Raw genomic sequence first — 25,648 nt, forward strand, 5'->3', positions numbered from 1 at the left:
TTGGCTTTTTATTAAGACTACAGATCAGTCTATGCTACAGACAATCAGCTTTCAATTTAGCTGGTTTGTAACATTTGGCTAATGCCTAGCTAACGTTAGCTGTGCTTGTACAAAACATACAGGATGAGAGACTGTGGACAGAGCTATTTAAATTAACTGTTTCTACTTGTTTACCCTACACACAGGTGTATTGATAAAGTATATACTTGTGAAGGTTTTATTGCAGTACTTACAGTAACGAGCATAGCTGTTGGCTACGCTCGTGTGACAGCGTGCCGTCTCTCTCTGCTGGCCGCTGTGTGTGTTCATGTGTTTAGCTCAGGACATGACATGTGTATAAGATTTATGTGGGGTATCAGTGTGGCATTTTCTATTTCTGCTAAATGTAACTGACCTATGTATCTGATAATGTGGGTCATAGGATGCACATACAGAATGAGTGTAGGTGTAACCGGCTATGACTTTTTTATCCTGCCTTTATGGCTAATGGTGCCTAATGGTCTGATATATAATATTATTTTATGTTATAATATTATTTTTTAATAATTATATAATATTAGGACCTGTTCTTGGAACATCCGTGGCCTCCAAAAGCCTGCCAAGAGGATGGCAGTTTTATCATTTTTGAAGAAGGAAGAGGTTTCTATTGCGTTTCTCCAGGAGAGGTACCTGGAGGACAAGGATAATGCTAAATTGCAAAGGAGTTGGGTGGGGCACATCTTTGCTACCTCATATTCTTCTTTCAGTAGGGGCATAGCCATTTTGATTAGTAAAAAGCTTGCATTTTGGTCTCTTGAATGTGTTAAAGACAGCCAGGGTCGGTATGTAATTGTTACAGGAATACTTGCAGGAAAAGAGGTAACATTTATGAATCTACAATATATTGTCCCCCAGCCTATTCCCCGATTTTCTCTCCAAGGCTTTTGCAGTTTTTATGGAACGGGCTTCAGGGGACTCTTTTGTGCAAGGAGATTTCAATTGTCACCTTAATCCCTTAATTGATAAAATTCCGTCTGACATTTCTCCCCCTTCTAAGCAAGTGAGGGTTCACACTAATGTAGCCGGGTTAAAAATGCTATACATTGTGATTAACTGATAAAAAGCATATAAAGCATGTGATCTAGTTAAAACAAATTCATTGTTGTTAAAAATGTGGTTTACAAGCTATTTCATAAAAGATTAAAAAGCTACAGTGTAATAAATACGTTAATAATATGTGCAGTTATAAACGTTTTATTGTGAAGAGTTCTGTCTAGTAAAGAGGAAGTGGTCTATGTGGGGGGTTCAGAGGTGCACAGGAAGAGAGAGTGAGAATGTAGAGGAAAAAAAAACAGTGGGAGCTTGACTACGATCGAACGCGATGCGAAGTGTGTGAAGTTCATGCAAAGTAGTATGTAGTAAGCTGGGGTTGTCCACTTGACTGTCCACTCGACAGTCTTACCACAGAATACCGTCCTGCGTACTTTTGTGAGAAGTTAGACATTTCTTCCCGAAATGTATCGTACAGTTATTCACGTGTGTATCATAGCTGTGTGCACACAGTGTTTTGTGTTAGCATTCATTAGCAAAGTGAATGGACTCTTAGCCAGTTATAGCTAACGTTAACTCAGCTGTATACTATTGGACTAGTTCACGGGTTTCGACGTGAAAACCGTGAAGAGTTATCTGAAAGCTACAACTGCGAAATCAAAGCTCTGAGTTCTTTAGAAAGAGGGACAGCGACCACGTCAGTTTGGACGCATGCTCGCACCCCTGTTCACCCCAGCGGCAGAGCGCGGGACAGACCACGCCATCTTTGGACACCTGCTTGCCCTTGTTTTGCTGGAGACCGGGAAAGACTGTTGAACTCTGCACAGTGGACTGAACTGTTGCTTAAGGTAAAAACTCTTTCATTCTGTTGCTCCTTTGAGTGAAGTGGACCAATAGTTTAAGTATCGAATCTCTAAAGCATCGCAACAGGCCTGCAACGAAGTTTGGGGTTTTATTTTATTTTATATGCGGGCTTGTGTGTGTGCGTGCTTGGTGAGTGTGGGCCCACTGAGTTAACATTAGAGTTGAATTTGAACTGAAGGTAACTGAAAAGTTGTTATAGTGTGTTTACACAAGTAAAAGGGGATTAATATTATTGCGTTACCCTGGTATTCAAGAAAAGGGATATTCCAAAGAGACTGATAATATTTATTGTTTATGTTAAAATTGCCAAAGTAAAATGGGGATTTATTATTTCTAAACTAACCCTGGTGTGTTGCATTGTTATTACTTTTACCAAAGGTATATTCAACACATAAGTTAAATGTCTGTGTTTTGTTGACAAGGTGGTACATTTATTTTATTGCAGCATGCTAGTTACTCTAATGCAGGTTTAGTGTGACTTTACAGAGCTAATACACGTTAGATGAACCTAGCTTAGTGACAGTAGTGTTGCAAAACATTTGAGATAAATACAGAAACCCAAGACAATTAATGTGTATAGAGACCAAAGATAAAAAGGAACCTTATTTCAAGTATTCAGTTAGCTTGATTTAAGAACTCAGGGCCCCACCCTGCTTAAGATAGGGAAAGGTGGGCTACACTAATATAAGTCGTGGTAATGACTATTCTAATTTGTGGAGGCAGCTTCACCCTATTCAGAATTTAAGATTTTTTATTCTATCAACTCATCATCCTCATATAATCCCTCTGTCCTCTGGGAGACGTGTAAAATATACTCTTGTGGATAAATTATGTCTTTTGTTGCATCCAAAAGAGTGGAAAGAATGACAGGCGTAAACTTCTCAAATCTTGATTAACTGAATTGGAGAAAAATCACTTATCTGGCCCGAGTCCTGATTTGCTCAAGGAACTGTTATACGCACGTGCTGCATTGAAAACTTTTCTGATTCAGGACTCTGAACAGTCCCTTTACAAACTTTATGAGTTTGGGGATAAACCTGGAAGATATCTTGCTAATCTCGTCAAGAAGAGGGCAGATTCTCAAAATATAGTCTCTATTACTGACTCTAATGGTGTTAGATCGTTCGATACTAGAATCATTAATAAACACTTTGCATCATTTTATTCCAACCTATATAGTTCCGAACAGCCCTGACCCTCATGTGTCAGTTTTTTTGCAGATTTAAGACTTCCCAAGGCTACAGATGATCAAAAATTACAACTAAATGCCCCAATTACAAGAGAGGAAGCGCTACTTGCTTTGAAATCTATGCCGTCTGGTAAGGCCCCATGGCCAGATGGGTTTAGATGTGAGTATTATAAGGAGATTTGTGGTATTCTTTTAGACCCTCTACTGTCTATGCTCAATCATTCATTTATAAATTGGATCCTACCTCAATCCATTAGGGAGGCCAACATTTCTCTCATCCTTAAAAAAGCTGCTTCTCATACTGGCCGATAGCCCTACTTTAATCTCCAAAATTTTTTGTCTTAAGTCTAGAGAAGGCTCTGCCCCATTTTGTTAAGGAGGACCAAACTGGTTTTGTCAAGGGCCGGTGATAATGTGAGGAGGCTCCTTAACATCATCCACTGGGTCGAGTGGTCGTATCTGTTCTATGCTCTGGAAGAATTTGGCCTAGGCGACAATTTTGTGAAGTGGATTAGGGTTCTGTATAATACTCCGACGGTGGCAGTTCTGACTAATGGGCTTAGATCCGACAATTTCTCCCTCCACCGCGGGAATAGGCAGGGCGACCCCCTCAGCCCTCTGCTCTTTGATGTTGCTATTGAACCGCTGGCCCAAGCAGTAAGGCAAAACACTTTAATTTCTGGTATCTTCGTTGGTGAAAGGGAACACAAAATTACCTTATACACGGATGACATTTTGATCTATCGCAACCCCAAACTTCTGATCCCTGCCTGATTATGGTCATTTCATCATTCGGTGTCTGTTTAAGACTGTGGATCAGCTGGTAAACCCAACCCCTCCTTGTGCCTCAGCTGGAAGTAATGATGACTGTGAATTGTTTTTATCTTATTTTACCAATAAGGTGGTGTCAATCAGAGCCTCTATTACCCCCGCGGCCTCTTACTCAGAGATCCCTCACCAGCAACAAGAGAGTTTTAACCAGTTTTATCCCATCGACTTGTCTGAGCTTTTAAAAACAGTATCACAAATGAGAGTGTCCTCCAGCCCACTTGATGTATTACCTACAAAGTTTTTACTGAAAGTAATAGATTCTGTTGGGCCCCATTTGATATCTGTTTTCAACAGCTCCCTATCTACTGGTTGTGTCCCTGATTATTTTAAAACAACTTGAGTGAACCCACTTTTAAAGAAACCTGGTTTAGATCCTCCCTCCCACATCATTTTAGACCAATTTCAAAACTGCCTTTTATTGCAAAGATTCTAGAAAGAATTGTGTCCAAACAGCTGCTCACTGTACTGGAAATAATAACAAAATATTTGAAAAGTTTCAATCTGGTTTCAGGAAGTACCACAGCACTGAGACTGCCCTGCTTAAAGTCACCATTGACCTTTTAATGTCTGCTGATGAAGGTATGTGCTCAGTCCTGGTACTCCTGGACCTTAGCGCTGCTTTTGACACCATTGATCACAACATCATGTTAGACAGACTGAGGCACTGGGTGGGGATCTCTGGTACTGCCCTAGAATGGTTTTCATCCTACCTGTCAAATAGGAAGTTTTGCGTGTCTGTAAACAACTATGTCTCTTCGTTCTGTCCAGTTAAATATGGTGTGCCTCAGGGGTCGGTCTTAGGACCCATTTTGTTTTCCTTGTATCTGCTTCCCCTTGGACATATTATCCATAAACATGGCATTTCTTTTCATATTTATGCTGATGACACACAAATATACTTGCCCGTCAGATCCACAGACCCTGGAATGCTGAGTTCACTTAACAACTGCCTTTGTGAAGTTAAAAAATGGATGTCAAATAATTTCCTCCAGCTGAACTCAGACAAAACAGAAATCCTGGTCATTGGGTCCCAGCAGATGGCAAAACAAATACTGCCATGTGCTGGTTCCCTAGTAAATCACATTAAGCCTGTGGCAAAGAACCTTGGTGTTTGGTTTGATAGTAATTTAAATTTTGAGCAGCACACCACAAAGCTTGTTCAATCATGTTTTTATCAACTTAGAAATTTTTTTAGTTTTAGAATTTACTTGTTGTCTGTTCCAGAGTCTCGACTGAAAACTAAAGGGGACAGAGCGTTTGCTGTCAGGGCCCCGAGGCTCTGGAACAGCCTGCCCGAGGAAATCAGGTCGGCTGAGTCAGTGAACTCTTTTAAGTCCCTTCTTAAAACATACTTTTATAGGAGAGCCTTTCCCGATCTTATTTGACTTTATTTTATCCAGTTTATTTTATTCTATTTTACTTATTTTATATTTATCTTAAACGTGTATTTTATTCTTTTCAATGCTTTCTTGCTTTTATCTTTTATTGTTTTTGTATTATTCTCTTTTGGGTATTATTGTCTTTACACTTGTTAAAGCACTTTGTAACTTGTTTTTGAAAAGTGCTCTACAAATAAAGATTATTATTATTATTATTATTTTCGGGATATAAAATTTACTTTGCAAAATCTGAGGCTATGCCTCTGGGGTCTGTAACATGTGTTCCAGATATGGCTGAGCCATTCACCAGGGTGCAAATTATACAGTGACAACCGGGGGGGTCAACTTTTTTCCCAGGTCAAAAGAGGAAACCCAGTACAGCGCAGGCGCGTGCTTCAGTGAACTAAAATCTACAAAGCTTACAATATCCTTGCTTATTTAACTTATGTCTACAGTATGTAGATGATGATAAATCAAATTCATTACACCAGTTCACGAGTGCCCCATACCACACAACAACTTTTGTAGTTAGGGGTCACCAAGTATTCTAGAGCAAACTGCCAGCAAGTCAGGCACACAAAAGCAGACCATGATGAACGCTCAGACCAGACCCACACAATGCTGAACCAGAACCAAAGACACTATCATAAAATACAGTCTGCATTATCATATCTAATTCCTAATTCTTATCATTCCCATCAAGTTTAAAGTTTCAACTTTAACAATATCTCCCTTGCTCTTGCTCATGTTGACTGTTCATGATGTAATCTGCGTCCAATAAAGCAGTAGTCAGACACTGTTGTTGGGGAATTGGGAACTTTTGGGAATTCCAGAGTTGAAACAAATGCCATGTTTATTATGAAAGGACTCTCAAAAGACTTAAAATGAAATAATAAACTATATGTTGATGTAAAAATGTATCTCTACAATAACTAATCCCCAATTTCACTGTTCATGCCTAAGCACCAGTGTTAGCTGACAATTACATAAAATTTGAAATTACATAGTGATAATAAAATGACAGGGTAGGCTCTCAGCTAGCTAACATCAGATATCTTATTTTAAGTGAAGGAAATGCTAATTACGAAACTCTGAATTTTTTATATTTTCGCTGAATCTCAATGAATGCTGAATCTACTGAGTGTAATAAAATATTAACAACTCTAAACGTTCATAAAATATATACTTCAAATCATTTATCACCATTGATGAACCCCACAAAGGATATTGTACCGTTTATAAGCATTATTTGGAGGTGCATGCAATTCTCTGCTGGCATGCAAAACTCGGCATAACACCGGATATTCCCATAACATGCGGAGACATAGCTGGCAACATGCCAGCTTGAAACACATTTCTGAGGACCTCTCTCCATTTTTGGATCAAGATCAATGGCCATCAGGGTCATGCGACTTTTGTTTCTGTTTTGGAACCCATATGTCTTGTTTATTACAGCCATGTGTAACGTGAACTACTGACGTAACTACGCTTGCTATAGCCTGGTTTATTCACTCCAAACCAGCTGATGGAAATGCAATTTCTTTTTGTATTTGTTTTTTGCGACATTTCAAAAGTGCGCTTAAAATTCCTATGACAATTAGATGGAAACATGGCTAGTGACAAGACATCCGCCCACTGCTCTACACTGAAGTGACTTTGTTTTGGTTCACAATACCTTGAGCCACCCTACTCTGCTTCTAAATGGCTGGTAGTCCTTAACTAGGTACTGCACATGCGCAACTCCCAAAAAAGCTTCACTCGGTAGCTAAAACGAACACACAGGGTGAAAAGAGCTGCTGCAGCAATGTGCAGTATGACAAAAAGATTGGTGTTTTTTGAAAATTAAACTATGTTAAACCTATTCTGGTACAACCCCTAAATAAAATTAATCAACTCATACTGAGTCTTTCAATGCATAGTCCACAGTAATACTGTGCAAAAAGTAGGCAATTTGGTTGTAATGACCCCTTGATCTTCCCTGTATTGCATTCATTAGGCCAAAAAAGAAACTTGTATATAGGATATGTCAAGATTTAACCAGAAATTAACTGAAGCCTTTTATGCTTCCCAGGGGACCTTTGTTTGTTCTGGTAAATATGCAGTCTTGTGCCAACAAGACATTGCATAATGAATTTGGATACATAACAGGACATTTACTGTGGGCATTAATGTCCCAAAAGGAAACATTCTGCATCCCAGAGGTCAGACTTTACAAATATAAACACTCCTACCAATATGTTTCTATCAAGCTTTGTCGACAGCCTGCTCATGCATTCTGTAGTATGAGCAGGCTGTAGGACAGGCAGGACAGTCCTATCCGTTTTTAGAAGCTTTAGAACTTTGACTGGTTTGACTTGATACTCTATATCTCTCTGATGCGTTGTGATTTACGATTGGCTTTAGGTGAAAAACTAGTTTTGATGGGTTTTGTTTTATACAATATTTGTAGCAAACACTAGCAGACTAATTTTATAAGGTGCAAACAGCAGTTCTGTGTTTGCTCAGTTCAGCACACTATGTGGTGTGTTTTTGTTCCCACCATGATTAGCTATATTTTCTTTTCGAACACTAATCTACAAAAATATTTTTATTTATTTAACATCATTCACTATATATCAGTAGATTTCAACAGCACCACACACAACTAACAGCCTCCAAACAGACCTCTCTGACACTCATAAATAATCAGCTTCATAAAGGTCAGATTCATCAGATTAATGTTGCAGCCTCAATATTACCTAACTGTACCTCATAAACTGGCAAGTCAGAGTGCAGTTTTAAACATGCAATACCCATTTCTTTCTCTCATATACAGGTACAAGAAAGTAAAAACACAGCATTAACATGCACACAGAAAGTGACCTACAATATCAAGAGACGCTGAACCCTCCAGTCTTTCATTTTAATAAAGGGTAAGCTACAAAAACACTTTCTCTGAGGAATCTAGGACGTATGAAAGGAGAATCATTAAATTTGTGTATGACAGAGAAAGAAAGATAGTGATGGGGGAAGTAGGTGAAAGAAAGACAGCATCAGAGAAGGAGGTGGCATTTAAAATGTTTAGCTGTTGTTGTTGTTTGTATCCCATTACCATGGGAAGCAAAATGACCACACTGTGTCATCAACAGTGAGTAAATGACAGTGAGAGAAGGAGTGTCACCTTTAGAGTGAGCAATCAACAATACCTGGAATGGCTTATTGTGTCCATGATAAACACAATAAGCCCATAATTTAGGCTGTTTTTGGCTGCCAGGAACAGATAATGTGCTTGTTAAATATTCATCTAATTACTATAATAAAATACCATTCAATAAATCCTCAAGTCTAACCTATTCCTTAACTAAGTTCTTGTTTCAGGTTCAAATAGAGCAGGTGAAAATTAAATAATCTCCAATGTAAAGCAGAACCACTGCAGCAACAAGTTGTAAAATGATATACAAAGTGGACTTTACAATGGAGCAAACAGAAAGTAGTTTGTATACAGTATAGCAGGGAGTGGTATGAAAATGTGCAAAACGAATGGATCCTATTGCTGTACAATATAGCAACAGTATTACATCATGCCCTTCCACAGTAGCAATAATTCCTGATAAATAAATGTAAGCTTTGTGCATTACAAAAAGTAGAAGAATTCTAAAAATTAAATATCCTTTAAAAATCAGGACGCTTTTAGTTGATACAACTTCCTGATTTTGAAGAAAAGCTGCTTGAAAAGTAGCCATTGTGCCAAAAGCAGCTGAATGTTTTCTGTGAACTATGACAAGAATGAGTGAATCTGAGGAAATATTTAACACTGAGGGTGGATGATCGTACTGTAGGAGGAGGAAGTTGTCTGGTTAGGTTGGTCTGGGACAGATGCAATGGTGCCTATTACCAGCACTAGACGGTACCTGGAGAAGGGAGAGGAATGCAGACAAGGGGGCTAAAAGGAGGGATTAGAGGATGAAAGGATGGGAATGGGCAGAGGGACGGATGAGGTGGGAAAGTAAATTGACTTCCGAGCTCAGGATGAAAAAAAGTAAGACAAACAGAATGGGATGGGTTAATAACACTAAGTAGGCTTGAAAGGTGATTAGAGACATGGCCCTGGTTGGAAACCTGTTAACTAGTTCATTATGTTTTGGCTGACAATGGCCTCTTGTGGCCATGGGAATTGATACTGTTGACTCTCAGAAGCAAAAGCAAAAGTAGCATGACATTATTTATAGCACTGCAAAACCTCTTGGGTCATGGTGGTGATAAAACACAGAGTGTCCTCTGAAGAAGTCGTTGCTTTCTTATGTTTATTACAAGACACTGTAATTAACAAAAACATAAACTTGTTTATGCTAATTTAATATTACAAATGCAGTGTGTAATATTGTATATTGCATCGTTTATGGAATCATTTTGTCTTTTTATTGAAACTACTTATTTACCTTTAAATTTTCTACCTAACCCATTTGCTCCCTGATCAACATGAGCTGAAATGTAAAACGCTTGATTCAATTGTCTCAGTATTACTCTATTGTTGCCAGTAGCCACCACACAAATACCTGATATATAAAGAAGATATATTAATCTGATCCTGTTATGTAGTACAAATGTAAGCAAGTGATACATTTGTGCCATTAGTTGTTTGCTTTTTCAATGTCAAGAACCAGAACTTTAATGAGATAAAGTAACAGAGGATGAAAGGCAAAGGATAAAAACGGCGATGTGAGAGTGGCTGATGATGTTCCTGTGAACAAATGCTGCTTTCATCATTTCAGTGCTGGATCTGTTAGATCATTTTTTTGTGTTAGGTCACTCATTTAGCAGCTAATGGGTTGTTATCAGCAGTGCACCACCCAGTGGCTCAGAGTGGCCTCAGGCTTACAGCATGAAGCAGTCTCGTTATCCATTTCTACTCTGTGATCACTGTGTTTTCTGTCTAGTAAACACCAATCATACTGGGAAAAAATCACTTAAAAAAATTCCAGATTATTATGACAATCCAGCAAGTGTCTAATTTACATTCATCTTAGATTTTGAGCCACTGCAATGTCTTTTAGCCCCTGACATTTCTCTCAGTGAATCACTGTGTTTTTTTTGGTCCTGTGGTGTTGTTTCTTTTAGCTGGGTTCATCTGCATACGGTTAAGGAATTGCCTTCCTCACTGCACCCTGACTTTTTGGGTTCTTTCTCTTTAAATTATATGGAGGATCCAGGGGATCGCTGGATTATTTCTTCGCCTCTTCAGTTTTCACAAGTTAGCATACATAAAAACAGTTGGCTACAAATGGCTATGAGCACTTCAATTTGGCAGATGTAACAGCACATACTGTATGAGAAAGTGCACTCACATATGCATGGAGAGGCATGTATGATAAAACCACAAATACACACTCGCGCCGAAATGAATATTTGTCCTTCGTTTTCAAATCTGCTCAGTGGCTTTAAAATTTGGATAACTCATCCCTTTCTACAAAGCCCTATTTCTTTTCTTATCTTTCTTTTCATAGACAGAAAGTCATCTGGCACAGTAAAGTCATCTGTAAAGGAGACTGATGGCTAACAATTGATGTGCCAATCCCGTCTAGACAGCCGGTACTTCATCCAATTATGTTGGGAATACAAACATGATCGCAACAACAATGGCAGGATTACCAACACCATAAAGAGGAGAGGAAGAAGTGGAGGAAGACAAGTGATGAGGATGAAATTGACAAAGGAAGGATAGACGAAGACAAGCCTGGTCTCTGGAAGACATGATGGTATCAATAGTGAGAGATGTTGATTTTATTTAGAGGGAGGAACAAAATACCAATAAATGTGTCCTCTTGCCATGGTGCCATTGAGAGGCCATAAGTGATACAAAGGCTTGTGATTGAATTCATGTGTGTAGCATAGAACATGTCAATATTGAGACGTTAACTCACATACGGATCCTTGCACACACAAACACACACACACATTCAATTTGTTGGTGTTGCACAGCACAAGGAGGACTAGCAGAAGCATGAGATGTCAGTGGAATTTTGTTTAACAATCTTCTGACTTCTACCAGAGGTTTACCTAATAATTTTCATAATCTTCACAGTGTTATATGAAAAGGGATAAGAACAGAACACACCTGCCTGCTAAATTTTAGCATCCTTAAGGTTGTTTATGCTGTTTTGATCAAAAAGAATACTCATACAATACTATTTTGCAAATTAAAGGCAATTGCAATGTATCAGCATCAGCTTCCCAGTCAATGCTTCTTCAGGAAGGCAGCCATTTTGAATTGAATATGAAAATTATCACCATTTACAGCAAAATTAAACACTTTTCTGCTTGGGCCCTAAAAACTAAAATATTTAAATAGAAAATTTAATATGACGTAAAGGACCTAAAAATCTTATGGAAAGCCAAGGTCCAATCATATTAAATGATCCAGGCTTTTAACTTTTTAACTTGAAATCCAACTTTTAAGGAAACATTGATAACAATCAGACAGTGGGATGAAGGCACAATCCCCAAAACCATACCAGTGTACACAGTTTACCATAGACAATATTTGTATTTAGTTTAATTCTGAATTTCTGCACCATTTATGTTTTCATTCATGCTCTTAGGAAAAGTGCTGGACATAGTTCTGAATCAGGTTATGTTTCAAAGATATCACTTAATAATACATGCCCTTTAGGATTTGTGGTAGAAATAATAAAATATTGATTTTTCATTTGACATTCTGCGATGCAATTAAAGAAGACCCTGGACTAAAAAGTTAGAACCCAGCCTGTGACGTCTAATGGCTGTGTGGAGATTTTATTTGGTGTGGGGGAACAAAAAATGCTGACGTAATGTCTGATGGCCAGCTCCACAAATAGGCATCCCGCCAGACAGTTAAAGATGATATGTGGATAGATCAGCCTCTTTAAAAAGGCTTGCACTGACTCAAACCAGTCTGAAATTCTATTGCTCAGATGAGTGAATGTCAGGAGGAGCAGATTGGTGTGCTTGCACTTTTGTATGTTTGTGTGTGTTTATGTTTTTAATTTCTCTATCCACTACCTTGTTTACTTACCCCCCTTCTGATGCAGTGTTTTTTGGGAGACATCTGTCCTCCGTTTTCTCCCTTCATTTGATATAGCACAAAATGTAAACCACCTTTTCTGGTATGTCCCTCAAGGTTGTGTCACCAGGTGCTGGCCACTTCTTTTCTTAATTCTGCCAGTATTTCAGTAGTCTTTTTGTGTTGGTTTGTGATCTGCAGCACAGTATTGGCTTGTTTTTTATTTTTTTATTTCCCTTAGTTAGTTGAAGCAACCGCCTCCACATTTCAGTTTTGCTGATGTTTTTGGCCAGTCCTCAGATGCATTTGTTGATAAAGGTCATTCTGTTCTTAATGGTGACTGTTCTGTTTTATCAGAAGGAGAGATGTTAAATCTGAAAATACAAATAATCCAAACATCTATTCTTGAGCTAGATAAATAAGAGCTTTTGCATCATTTTATCTCTTTTATGTCTATTTTATGTCTTGGATACTTTAATTCTGATCTTGCTAATGCTAAAACCGTGTGTTAAGCTGGTTGCTATGGCTTTATAATTGACAAGATCCAAGATTGTCTTACTTTACAGGGTCATAGCTAACATCCTAACACTGCCATTTATGGGGTGCAAGTGATGTGCTGATAAATTGATGATTTGTTCCCACTGTGCAGTACTACACATTGTGTGTCTTTGAGTCTGACTGCCTAATTTGAGCTTCTGTTTAACCTCATGTTCTTTTTTTCTGCCAGTTGTAAAAAACTACGGATTGGCTGAAATATTTCACTGTTAAAGCAATGCTAAGTGTGATTGTTAAGTGGCACTGCATCTGTAAATACACAACTCCCATTCTGACAGCGAGGGTCAAGTCTGTAGGTTTTTGGCTATGTCACCCACCAGGACAGATCCTGACAGTGATTGTGGGACAATTATAATTATGATAATTATACTAATTTCCAAACTTGTAGTAAAGCATGGCATAAAGATTATATCAAAGATAACAAAGGGGACCTATTATGCTAATTTGTAAATGTAAATTCCAGCTCTATAGAACGGGGCAGGATGATCGACAGTGCAACAGTGAACACACAGGTGTATCTGGGTACATTACAACGTTGGTTTCAGTTTCGATAGGCTTCCGTATGCGGCGCACCTGCGGCTGAAAACGGAATCACAGGTGGAAATCGCGAGTGCTGTGTCATTTCGGTAACTTTACAAATCATAGCCCACTGCTGATGGAGAAAGTCAACAGGTCCGACTAATACAGGGAAAGAGGAAAGAGGAAAAAAATAGAGAAAGAGGAAGGGCAAGCCACTGTGTTTGCAGCAGAGGTGTATGTGTGTGCTTGTGAGGGAATATTAGAAGTGAATGCAGAGAGAGCAGATTCAAGTAGGCTAGTGAGTAAACATGAGAGTGAAACAGAATTGAAATGGTTAAATTAGGAATAACCTAGGCTACTAGAAACTATAGTACTAGAAAAATATATTGTCATTCTGTTGGAAACACTGAATATAGGCTATATAAATAAAGTTACAAATAAATTGTAAAATTTAAATTTAAAATTTTAGGACGGTGCATAAGATGAGGTTTTGGCACTTGTACAAGTTTAATATGGTTAGCTATAATAATAATATGCCTAATAATAATAATAATAAATATTAAGCATTTGGCCCAGTTAGAAACGACTGGCCTGGTCCTGAGATGGGCTGACCAACTCAATAAGGTTACTTAAATTGGGATATTCAGTCAAAATTAAACACCTCATTGTCAGAGAGAGTGCAACATAAGTTGATTGTCCGGTTTCTAATTAATGCCATCCAGATATCTCTCATCTCATCCTACATCGCCGTCTGACCACTCTAAAGATGGCACAGCTCCAGCTCTGATCAGCTATGTAACTCATATCACTCAAATCAAAAATCACAGAGTTATTAGCCGATAATAATAACACACCTATATAAATATACAGTTACAACCGCTGACTTTTGCCGTATTCGCTGTTTTAAGTCCAAAAACAGCTGTTTTCTGTGTGAAATGGTGAAAAGATCGCCTGGGCCGCCATCTTGGTATTGCGCAACCCCTGAGCTCTTAGGTTTCATTTCTCTCTTCAAAATGAAGGAGAGAAGAAGTGTTGCTTTGGAACACAACTGTTTTTATCGTCATCTACTGGCCGACTCATAGGAGCTACCCAACATCCAATATATCAAACGATTCATCAATACAAAGAGAAAGAGTCCATTTACAGCCCTGTACGATGTTTCTCAAGTTGTGGGCCTCTAAAGCATGGGAGTGCTTTCAGTCATAGGAATGTTGATCAATATTCACTGTTTTTATCAATATTTCAATGTTTTGGAAGCTTTATCTTATTTGGAACGTGGTTGTATGGACAGAAATAGTGTGTTGAAGAAAACTCCCAATAAAGTGAACATCTAAACAATAAATATGGCTAAAACATGGACATTTTTGAAAAATTGTGTAACTGTTGTATATTTTCTTTTCAACAAATTTACAATTACAGTTGTATTCCAAGTGCATTAGAAGATGTTCAGTTGCATTATAATCTACAGGATGATGGTCTTGATGGTGATATTTCAGATAACATTTGGTCCCACTCAAAAATAGAGTAAAATGTACTCTATGGCCAGTGTCAACTTTTCAGAGTTAATTCTACTCAATTCACTGTCAAAATTAACAATGAAAAATGTAAAGCCATTTAACGTTTTTTCACACTGTTCAGAGTAATATGATTACACTTTATAGAGTTAATTTTACTTGTTTTTAAAATGACTCTCTAATGTGTAATAATACATTTTTATTTCTCTACAGTGTTATTTATTACATCTAGGTCATATAATGCTATTTTACTATTATGTTATCACTGAATTGCTATGATCTAATCTCCATCCATCGTCAACCGCTTATCCTGCGTACAGGGTTGCGGGGGGGCTGGAGCCAATCCCATCTGACATCGGGCGATAGATACACCCTGGACAGGTCGCCAGTCCATCGCAGGGCCACACATAGACAGACAACCACACACGCTCACACCTAAGGACAATTTAGGGTCACCAATTAACCTAGTCAGCATGTCTTTGGACGGTGGGAGGAAGCCGGAGCACCTGGAGAGAACCCACGCAGACCAATTATGAATTTTAATAATTCATAAAATCAAAAAAATATTCCTCGTTTCAGGGCACCACCGGAGTTGTTATAATCCTAGAGTCTCCGAACCTCTAGGTAGCTTTTAATAATTATACAATTATTACTAGTAATCAGTTAATAATCACTAATAATTATCTTAAATCAATCAGTCAGTCTCATATCTAAAGGGTCAATTCTCTTGGCAGGGACGTGGAAATAGGCAACACACACAGTTTCCTGATTACAGTGAATTTATTAATAACTAAAGTTAACTAAAGCAATAGAAACGGATGGTTAAATACAGGGAAAATAAACAATGGCTGCACAATGAGAATGGAGGTTCGATTGTGGGAAGCATTTGACTCATACGGCATAGGAGAACTAATGAAAGTAAACTATGAGTTTAGGAGTTAAAAGGAAATATTAACATTACGGGACATCTCTGACCACAGAATGTTGTTAGGTCTTACGGCTTGTCGGCCTGCTTTGGCTTGTTGCACGGGTCCCACGCTAGCTGCCCGATAATGGCTTTTTGCTAGGGATTCTCCGGGGTTCTCCGTGTCTGACTGAAGAAAACGCCTCCTCCGTCTGGCAATTCGGCTGTTTTCAGGTTTCCTTTGTTGCCGCTGGCGAGACCACGTGGCTTGGTCTGACCTCGGGGAAGTTGGCTCGACGAAAAAGCTTAAAATGGAACCTGGTCGTTCCTGAATTAGTCCAGTGTAACTTAACAGACTGATAACTTTAACAAAACAAAAGAAAGAAAGAAAATAAAACAAACTGAGGGGCAGATCAATGTCGCGGCACTTCGCGTGTGTAGCTTCAAGCGAACAAAGGCCTGTTGCACTGGCGGACTCTTAGGCGTTGCCTGGCGAGGCACGCCGGACGCTTGCTGAAGCGTCCAGAGAGCATAGCGGAAGGCCAGGGCACAAGGGGAGGAGAAGAGCAGAGAACGAGAGAGCGACGTCGCGTGTCGCTCTTTTGTTGCCTGGGGCGTGGTTCTCCAGAGGGCGTTTCAGGTTTCCCGAGGGACTTCCTTTCTAAGCTTAATGTCTAAAAGAAAATAAATCTATTTGAGCGTATTATAATCAAATATTTTCCACAATCAAACCTCAATGGTCAAACGGTTGTACCGTTCTAAGTTAAGCATTTGGTAACAGGAAAACAATTGTCACATTATTGGTCAGGATATTTATACCATTACAGCGATGGTATGTAATACTTATTTCGTCCACTTGGGGGAGCTCAGGTTACATGAGGAAAGCTTAGATTAATCCAAAACAATCTTTCCTTAGGAAATGGGGAATTCAGCCTTAAATTCAAGCTGGATAATTACTAGAGTATAGTATGACATTTCTTTATCATCATTTCTAAAGGAATTTTGTGAGAAAGTGTTGTGAACAAGCATTGGTTACACATAACATGACAGAGTGTCCTTAACCTTGCTGAAAATAAAAACACTGCAAAAGTAACTTATTTAGATTCTTTTCAGCACTAATATCAACAACAGATAGCAACAACATGGTAACATAACTACTCAAATAGAGGCAAACGTAATCAAGTAACTAAAAGATTTAATTAAACTTAATTAAATGCTTTGAGTTTTTGGTTATTTAAAGTTCGGCTTCCTGGGTTATGTCACAAGTGGGTGAGACAAGGAGTATCCCTTTGATGGGGTAATGAAACATAGAGCAAGGTCAGTTGCCACGGTTACGTGTGTGTGTGTGTGTGTGTGTGTGTGTGTCGGGGAGGGGGGCAGTTTAGGATTTCCTGCCTTTCCGATAGGCTGTTCAGGGAAATGCTAATCGCTGGTTAGTGTCCCTTTGTCAGTTTAACAGTCAGGCCCCGCGTTATCAGCTTCGGAATCAAAAAGGCGCCAGTTTTACGATAAACTGCCCAGGCATAGCAGTTAAAGAAAGCAACTTTCCACCCCCCCTTCTGTTGGGGTCTCTTTAGCAGTCTGTTGAAAGTTGATCTTTAACCCCCCTGCTCCTCTCTGGGAGGAAAAGAGGAATTTGGAGTAACTCCAAATTTATTTAATAAAATGCACAAATCGACACCGTTGTCCCACTACATAATCTATCAAATGGAAATAAACACAAACATAGAAGGTTACAGTAGCAGCATTTATTGTACTTACTTTTTCAATTAATTAACATTACAAACTTGCCCTACTTGCCTTGACTGAAATGTAAATTTTAATACATTTTTAAACAGTGGTATAATGCTCACCAGAGAAAGCAATATGGGACAACAAAGAGAGCTGTGTCATTCACTCCATATGACATTTGCATGTCAAAAGGTCTGGGATAATGCAGGTTGTCAATATGAAAGACAACAAAATCTTGTTTTGTCCTGGTCACTTCATATGCATGGAAATGCTCTTGAAAAGTTACTGTAAATAAAGGTGAAGTGAGAAGCAACAATTTCACATGTATTATCAGAACTGACTCAATCTGATAAAAATAGAGGGATTTCAGATTCAACTTTGCCACAAATAACTAGATGTGGGCGGTAAACAAACCCATTGTGTTTAGCCCAATTCACTTTCATAACTTGAACACTACTGGGCAGTTCCATTGACATGGCGATTCCAGAACCTCCTTTTACCATTTCTAAACACACTATTTTTCCTAGACCAATGTCTAACCAACTAAAAGTTGTTGAAGATCGCCAAGTGTATGCCATATGATTCTGGTGTTTTTTGGCCAGTGTTTTGGTGATATTTTTAAATGATTTGAGTTGTTTCTTGAAAAAATTATGCTTACCTTCATAGTGCATGCACCAGCTATGAAGTACAGGTCCAATTTTCTGAATGCAGCAGGGATAATGGATAAGAAAATGGTACTTTGGTAAAAGTTTTTTCTAGGGATACATCTTAAACAGTTTATGGTGTTCAATAATCAAATGTTTTAAATATACACACAGACCTTGAGATAACATGGGAGAAAATACAATGTTAATTATTTGTAGTAATAAAGAAGTAGGCCCCACTGTTGGTCAGTAGAGGTTACCAAATCTCCAAAGATGAGAGGAACATTGCTCAATAAGCATCATGATTGAACTGCATTCAGTCCCAGATCATTAGACTCTCCACCCAAATTCATAGCCACTGGCCTATTATTTCTCTCCATGAATCCATAATCAAAACTTTGTATTCTCAAATTCCGCTCCCCCAGTGTTATGGGTTCTTCTTTAAAATACAAAAACAACAGCTTTAGTTCGTACTGGGCCACCCTTCCAAAACGTCATGTATCACATCAACTGAGAAGTTCTCAGTTGTGTGAAAATATGTCAATGAATTCAATAAGCATGAACTCTTCACACCAAAAACATAAGGAAGAGATAGATTACGAGCCATTTCTTGACAGTGAGCAGTGTGGGCGTCTTTGGTGCCTAACACTATTTTGGAAGAATCTTCAGAGAATTCTCTTTGAAAGTCATCTTTTTCAGCTAAATAAAACCTGCAACAGTACCTTGCACTGAAAGACTCCACCAGACCAAACAAGCTATGTAAGCCTAAATTATCCCCAGTAACCTGTATCAAACAACCACGAACATGACCACCCTATAGTGGAATCTCTGTTCCATCATTCTCTAACACTTTAATGTCTCGAACAATTGGAGCAAGAATTTCACTAAAACCGTACCGTTTAAGAGCTTGTGCATGAAATAAGGCACACGTGTATGTTGGCCAAAAAAGAATTCCATTTCGGAGAGAAGTTTCTTAAGGTAAAATATATTGCACCCAGTTTATGAATACCTCGCTTGGAACCGAGAGGATTTGCAACCTCAAAGTCAACATTTGGATCTGCACTGTGTGCTTTTCAGTTGAAAACAGAGGGTGAGTCTTAAATAAAGACCCATCACAAATCTCTTAGTCTTGAGTCATCAGTGGCTGAGCTTTTCAACATTTCTGCGATATACTGACTTTTAAATATTGACTCCAATGTAGATAAAATTGGAACATACATGAATTATCTTGAACAACTATCTGATCATATGTTCCAGTCTTTTTATTTCGCCTTGTGTCAAATCTTGAGCAAATTACACATTCAACTGGTTGTACAATTTCCAACTTGCCTGATAAAAATTTTGATCGCTTGTATTCTGAATTAAGAATTGTGAAAGGATTCTCTAATTCCTCAAAACATGCTTCAACTTTCTTGCACATTTCAGTTTCTCTTTCATCACTAAATAGATGCTTAATGACAGTTTCTTTAGCATGCTGCTGGATATCTTGAACAATCTCTTCCATGGAAATCACTAGAGTTCACAACATTTTGGCCTACACCTGCTGCTTTTAAATCAGAAATTACAGCTGCACGACTATTTACAAGGTTTGCTGAAGATAATTCTGACTCAGCCTCTAAATATTCAGATGACGCATCAACATCGGTGGCATCACTTGTGTCAAGAACATTTTGACAAGATCTTCTACAGACTCAAATGAACCGCTAACATGGCACTTGTTCAGATGCTTCCTAAAGCCAGAAAAGCTACCAAAAGAACGTGAACATCCCACTTGGCCACATTTAAGATCAAGAGTCTTGCCAGGACAGAGTCCATGAATTACTTTAAGGTGCTTTAGAAGGCTGTTTGGTCTACCCTGGTCACTTTTGCAAAGAAAACACTTCATTGTTTGATCTCACCGGATGCTAACGCACCATTCTTGCTCGCAACTCTGCAACTCTGGGAGTTTCCTTTGTTTTCCCAACGTCAATGTTAGAAATCGACGTTTGCAGGAAAGTGAAAAGGTTGGGCAGGGGAGAACTGTATGATGTACCAAAGACATAATGGGCCTTAAAGAGTTCGTCAAGGGCTCCCACTGAACCGGTCGCCTTACATGGAAGTGCATGGTTGTCAATCACGATGGAGAAGGTGTGAATGCAGCTTCTTGTGGGTCCCTGAGCGAGAAGGTAGGGCTGCCTGCTTTGAGTGATGTTGTCTAGATGCTGCTGTACACTGGTTCCAGCCTACAACACACACACACAACAGTAGTATTTAGTGACCAATCTCTGACAGTAGATCAGATCATCTCAAACTGCATGAAAATTAGGTGATGGAAAGTATATTTAAACAGCTGTTCAGCATACTTTTAGGAATCTGACGAGGTGATCTACAGCTTGAGATGCAGACATCTTTCCTGGCCTCTTTCGTCCTTGCGTAGATGGGGGTAGCAGATGTAGCAGCAGCAAGATGGCAGACATGTCACTTTCCCAGCCTACAGACCACAAACATCAGGTTAACATTATTAAATTGGCACAATTACCTTTATAACCAACAACAGAAATTAAAAACAGTGCCAGTCATACCATTCTCAACTTCAGCAGCTGACTCAGCATTGCGCATTAAATCCAAGAGCTCTGTGGTGGGTACCAGTCCATGGCTTTCCTTTATAAATTTTGCTTTGAGAATGGTGGGCCACCTTTCCAAGAATTTGTTGGCAGTGACCTCGCCAAATAGGAGCCTGAAATCTTGTTCTATCTGTAATGCAAAAATACACTGCACAGAAAGGAGTGATAAGTGACACTGCATGCTGCATGGGCCATTTCAGTGATTGAACTAATGAAAAGGTCTTACCAGTCCTGGTGTGTCCAGAAACCGCAGGAAGACTGAGAAGACATCTGCTGCTTTCTTTTCATCGTTGACCATTGAATGACGATAACTGAAGATAGCTTTCATCTTCTCACGGACAGTGTCTTCATCAGCAGAGTGTCTAAAAATTGCAATAGCTGCTTCCACATCCTCATCAGATAACACTTTGTCAGCGGTGAAGGGTCTGGGTTGACTATGGCCTGGCCCACCATCTTAAGACAAAACACAATGTTATTGACTCCTGCCTACACATTTCAACAAAATTGTATGTAACTGATAAGTAAACTTACTTTTGGGAGATTTGCTAACTGAGGCACCTCTTTCTTCTGTATTTTTTCTTTGAATGGTCTTCAACCGCCATGCAAGGTATCCCGAACCACTCTCTGGATTGTAGTAATGTTCCTATGTAATTAAATACATGCATACTGAATATGCTATCAACATTTCTAAGGGCAATTATGTGTTTAATGTTGTAAGGACCCTTTTACTTACATATCCATGTTGTGAATATGGGTCTTCCAGATATGGAAACAGAGCAACTATCCCCTGTGCATACATCATACTCTGACACTTTATGTATGCATTAAATGATGACCATCACTCAATTGGACAGTGACTATACAAATAATAACAATGTTTCTTCATAACCTACATGTATGATTCTTACTCGTGTTTGTGTCATTTCAGCGGCAAGTATTTTTATCATCTGTCTTCTGGTGGCATCTTTCAGGGTTTTAGTTTTTGCATACTGTTGCATGATGTGTTCACCACCAGGCTTTGTTGTTAGGATTTTTTCAATCAACTTAAAAGAGAAATCAAATATGCAGTCAGAAATGTTTAAACCATTTGTAAGACTGGAAATTGATTACATAAAAACACTTCCCATCAAATGGAACAAAGTCCGGATTAGACTTAACAACAGTGTCCACTACCCACCGCTTTTGCCTCATAGTTTATGTGGCATGGCCTTTTAGGTTGACTTCCTTCCACAGCGGCTGCTTCTTCGGGAGGGTCACACATCGTGAAGTTCAGAATGATAGTATCGTCAGATGCTGTTGAGCATGATGATGATGATGATGACAGAGAAGCATCTGTGCATTAAGGAATATAAACAAAACAGAAGCATATTAAATGGAACTGTTAATGCTCCCATCCCAAACTTTACTTTAAGTTTAATATGAACACAATTGTGAATTGTCAGTAATTACCATGTTCTTCATTGCCCAACATGACTCGGAAGGTTCCAGGTGACTCCTTCACTATTTCTTCAAAAACCTCTGCGTCAACTTCTGTGTCAGACTGGTCATACTTCATATCTAGCTGCCTATCTTCTGGTATGTTAAATTTTAGGCACACTGAAGTAAAAGGAAAAGAATATTACAGAAATTGTTACAAAATTTGAAAGACCATTTCCTAAACTAAACTAAATGAAGTAAGCCTCATTTCTTCACAAAATGCTGTTACGTTGAAGCTGAAGTCAATGGGTAATTTACATCCATTTTAAACAGTAGAAACAATGATCAACTTAGGTAGTTCGGAAGGAATGGTTTTAATGATGAATTAGGTGCATTAACCAAGCAAAAAGTTGTGGTATTTTGTCCTGATGTACCAACTAACCCTCTTTCATGAAGGCATTGAATGTTAGCTCAGACAGCCTAACATACTTCTGCTCCCTGCCAAACACAACATGCAGCAGCATATTCTGTTAAACAAAGGGAAAAAATAACAACCAAGAATTAATAGAGAAAATGAAATAAAGAAATACCTAATTTGCCTATCTAATTTTGACAGATTATACACTCTTATTATGCCCCCACATACACAGACTCTGGTCCGTCACTCTCTCCACGTCTCAGTCTCAAACTGTAGCAGCTAGCAGTACCACTGAAAGAAGTTAGAAAATAGTTTTAAAGCACGACTCGCGTTTCGGATTTTTTTTTTAACCCGAGACTCCGTTTTCACAGCTGGTTCAGTCGCGTGTGCACAGTGTTCGTCAGTGCCAGCTGATCTTACCGGGTCGCGCTGTTAAAATGTACACTGAAACTGTGCCTCTGTGTGTAGAGTGCAGACCTCTTAATACTTCCACGGTGCAGACTATGAGGAGAGGGAGATTGTTCAGGAAAGGAAAATAGATATACTGTATACTTATAATGTGATTGATATGAGGCTTTACTGACACATAACACAATGGGGAAACACTGGCTCTATAAACGTCTCATCCTCCCTCCAGTTGCTGTGGTAGCATCACAAGAGACTTACTTCGTTACAGCGGGATACAAAGTTCTGCTCCACCACTCATTGTCTCACGGTGCATAAACACCGCTTTACAACTTTACAACTGACGTTACTGGAATTCATCAGGGAGAGCAAGCACCGATAGCTGGTGTGCACGGCACTGTAAAAAACAAAAAAACAAATCACCACTTGTAATTTTAGGCACCACATCGGCCACTTAAAAAACGGGCAAGCCATAAGTTACTAGTGTTAGTAACTTAAGAGCATTGTGTCCACACAGAGGGGCAACCACAGCAATTGCCGCTAGGCCATTGGTAATATAATTAATGTGCTTCAAGCTATTAGCGATTAGCTTTGCTGGCGATTAGCATTTTAATAAACAATAATTACCTTTATATAATTTTACAATACAAGAGGCAGCACATATTCATACCTCATCAGCATTCAGAAAAAATATGTAACGTTAGTTAACATGTTACATAGGTGCATCTTAACTTCTGAACTTCTGAACTGCTAGTAATATGTTAGCATAGAGCCTAGCCACTTGACAATATCAAACAGAAGGGTACATGCTGCCAACATGTCCTGAATCGACATCTATGAAACTATGAAACGGTGTTGAGTTGGATAACAATTATTTAACGATATTGCAAACATGGGAATGTTAACTTTACTTACCCAACTGTGACTACACTCCAAGAAAACCAGCACAGCATCGGATCCCTCATGCACACCGGAGGCGCGCGTAATCATCACTCTGTAGAGTTGAATTTTTCACTGCAAGTCTTCTGAATTTTACACTGACTTATAACTCTACTCTTGGAGTCAGTTTACTCTCCATATAGTTGTAAATACTCTGTGTAGGTTAAAATAGGTTGACGCTGAAATATTGACACCCTATTTTTTACTGTGTATCTATTTTATCCCAGGCAAGGATGAAAATATCTTATTTTCCTTTATTGCATCTCAATTAACTCTTTAATGGAAAAATAAATAGGTTCATTTAGCCAATTCATTTAGGTTGATTCATATTCCTTAGCTTCTGACCTTTCAAAGGAGACCAGAATTATGCATCAAGGCCGAATGGTTGAGGAGTTATTACTGAGTCATCTTTGGCATGTTATTTTAGGCGTTTTTCCTGGAAATAGGTGTCTGTTTCCAAGATTATTCATCTTATATGTAGTGAACAACGGTGTGGATTTGTGCATTTTACATTGAATAAATTTGGAGCTACCCTAAATTCCTTTCTCCTCCCCAGAGAAGAAGGGGAGGGGTCAAAGTTGCTTTCTCTAAGTGCTATCCCGACCATAAAACTGGCACCTTTTTGATTCCGAAGCTGATAACGCGGGGCCTGACTGTTAAACTGACAAAGGGACACGAGCCAGCCATTGGCATCTCCCTGAACAGCCTATCAAAACTGGCCCCCCACACACGTTTCCGTGGCAACTGACCTTATTCTTTGTTTTATTACCACATCAAAGGGATACTCCTTGTCTCACCTAGGTGTGACATGGTCCAGACACTGAACTGGACTGCAATCTCCAAAGACTCAAAGTTTAATTAAATCTTTAGTTACCTGATTACGTTTGCCTCTATTTGAGTAGGTATGTTAACTGTTGTTGCTATCTGTTGTTTATTAGTGCTGAAAAGAAGTTACTTGTGCAGTGTTCTTATTTTCAGCAAGACACTCCTTCATCTAATGTAATCCAAGCTTTCCTCATGTAACCTGAGCTCCCCCAAGTGGGCGAAATAAGTATTACATGCCCTCGTCGGAAATGCCGTTAAATGTATAAATATCCTGACCAATAATGTGACAATTGTTTCCTGTTACCAAATGCCTAGAACAGTACAACCGTTCAACCATTGAGATTCGATTGTGGAAAATATTTGATTATAATACGTGCAAGTAGATTTCTTTTCTTTAGACATTAAGTTTAGAAAGGCAGTCCCCTGGGGAACCACGCCCCAGACAACAAAAGAGCGACACGCGACCTCGCTTCGCTCTCTTCTCTTCCTTTCTCTTCTCTTCGCTGTTGGCTCTGCCACTCTGCTCGGCCCTCTGGACGCTTCGGCACGTGTGGCGTGCCCCGCCAGGCAACGCCCAGACTCGGCCAGCGAAACAAACAGGCCTTTGTTCGCCTGAAGCTACACACCTGAAGTGCCGCGACATCGATCTGCCTCCAGTTTTTATTTTCTTTATTTCTTTTGTTTAAAGTTATAAGTCCGTTAAGTTACACTGGACTAATTCAGGAACGACCAAGTTTCATTTTAAGCCTTTTTCGTCGAGCCAACTTCACCGAGGTCAGACCAAGCCACGTGGTCTCGCCAGCTACAACGAAGGAAACCTGCAAACAGCCGAATTGCCAGACGGAGGAGGCGTTTTCAATCAGAC

At 39.1% G+C, this 25,648-nt stretch overlaps 1 long non-coding RNA gene across 1 annotated transcript; it reads left to right on the forward strand.

Annotated features, from left to right (window-relative positions):
- Positions 1 to 1,362: 1,362 nt before the first annotated feature.
- Positions 1,363 to 12,644, forward strand: LOC123970418. Its single transcript, XR_006824971.1, has 2 exons — positions 1,363 to 1,877; positions 10,776 to 12,644. It is a non-coding gene; the product is annotated as an uncharacterized LOC123970418 (long non-coding RNA).
- The last annotated feature ends 13,004 nt before the right edge of the window (positions 12,645 to 25,648 follow it).

This window comes from Micropterus dolomieu, linkage group LG04, assembly GCF_021292245.1.
Source record: "Micropterus dolomieu isolate WLL.071019.BEF.003 ecotype Adirondacks linkage group LG04, ASM2129224v1, whole genome shotgun sequence".
NCBI classification, from domain to species: Eukaryota; Metazoa; Chordata; class Actinopteri; order Centrarchiformes; family Centrarchidae; genus Micropterus; species Micropterus dolomieu.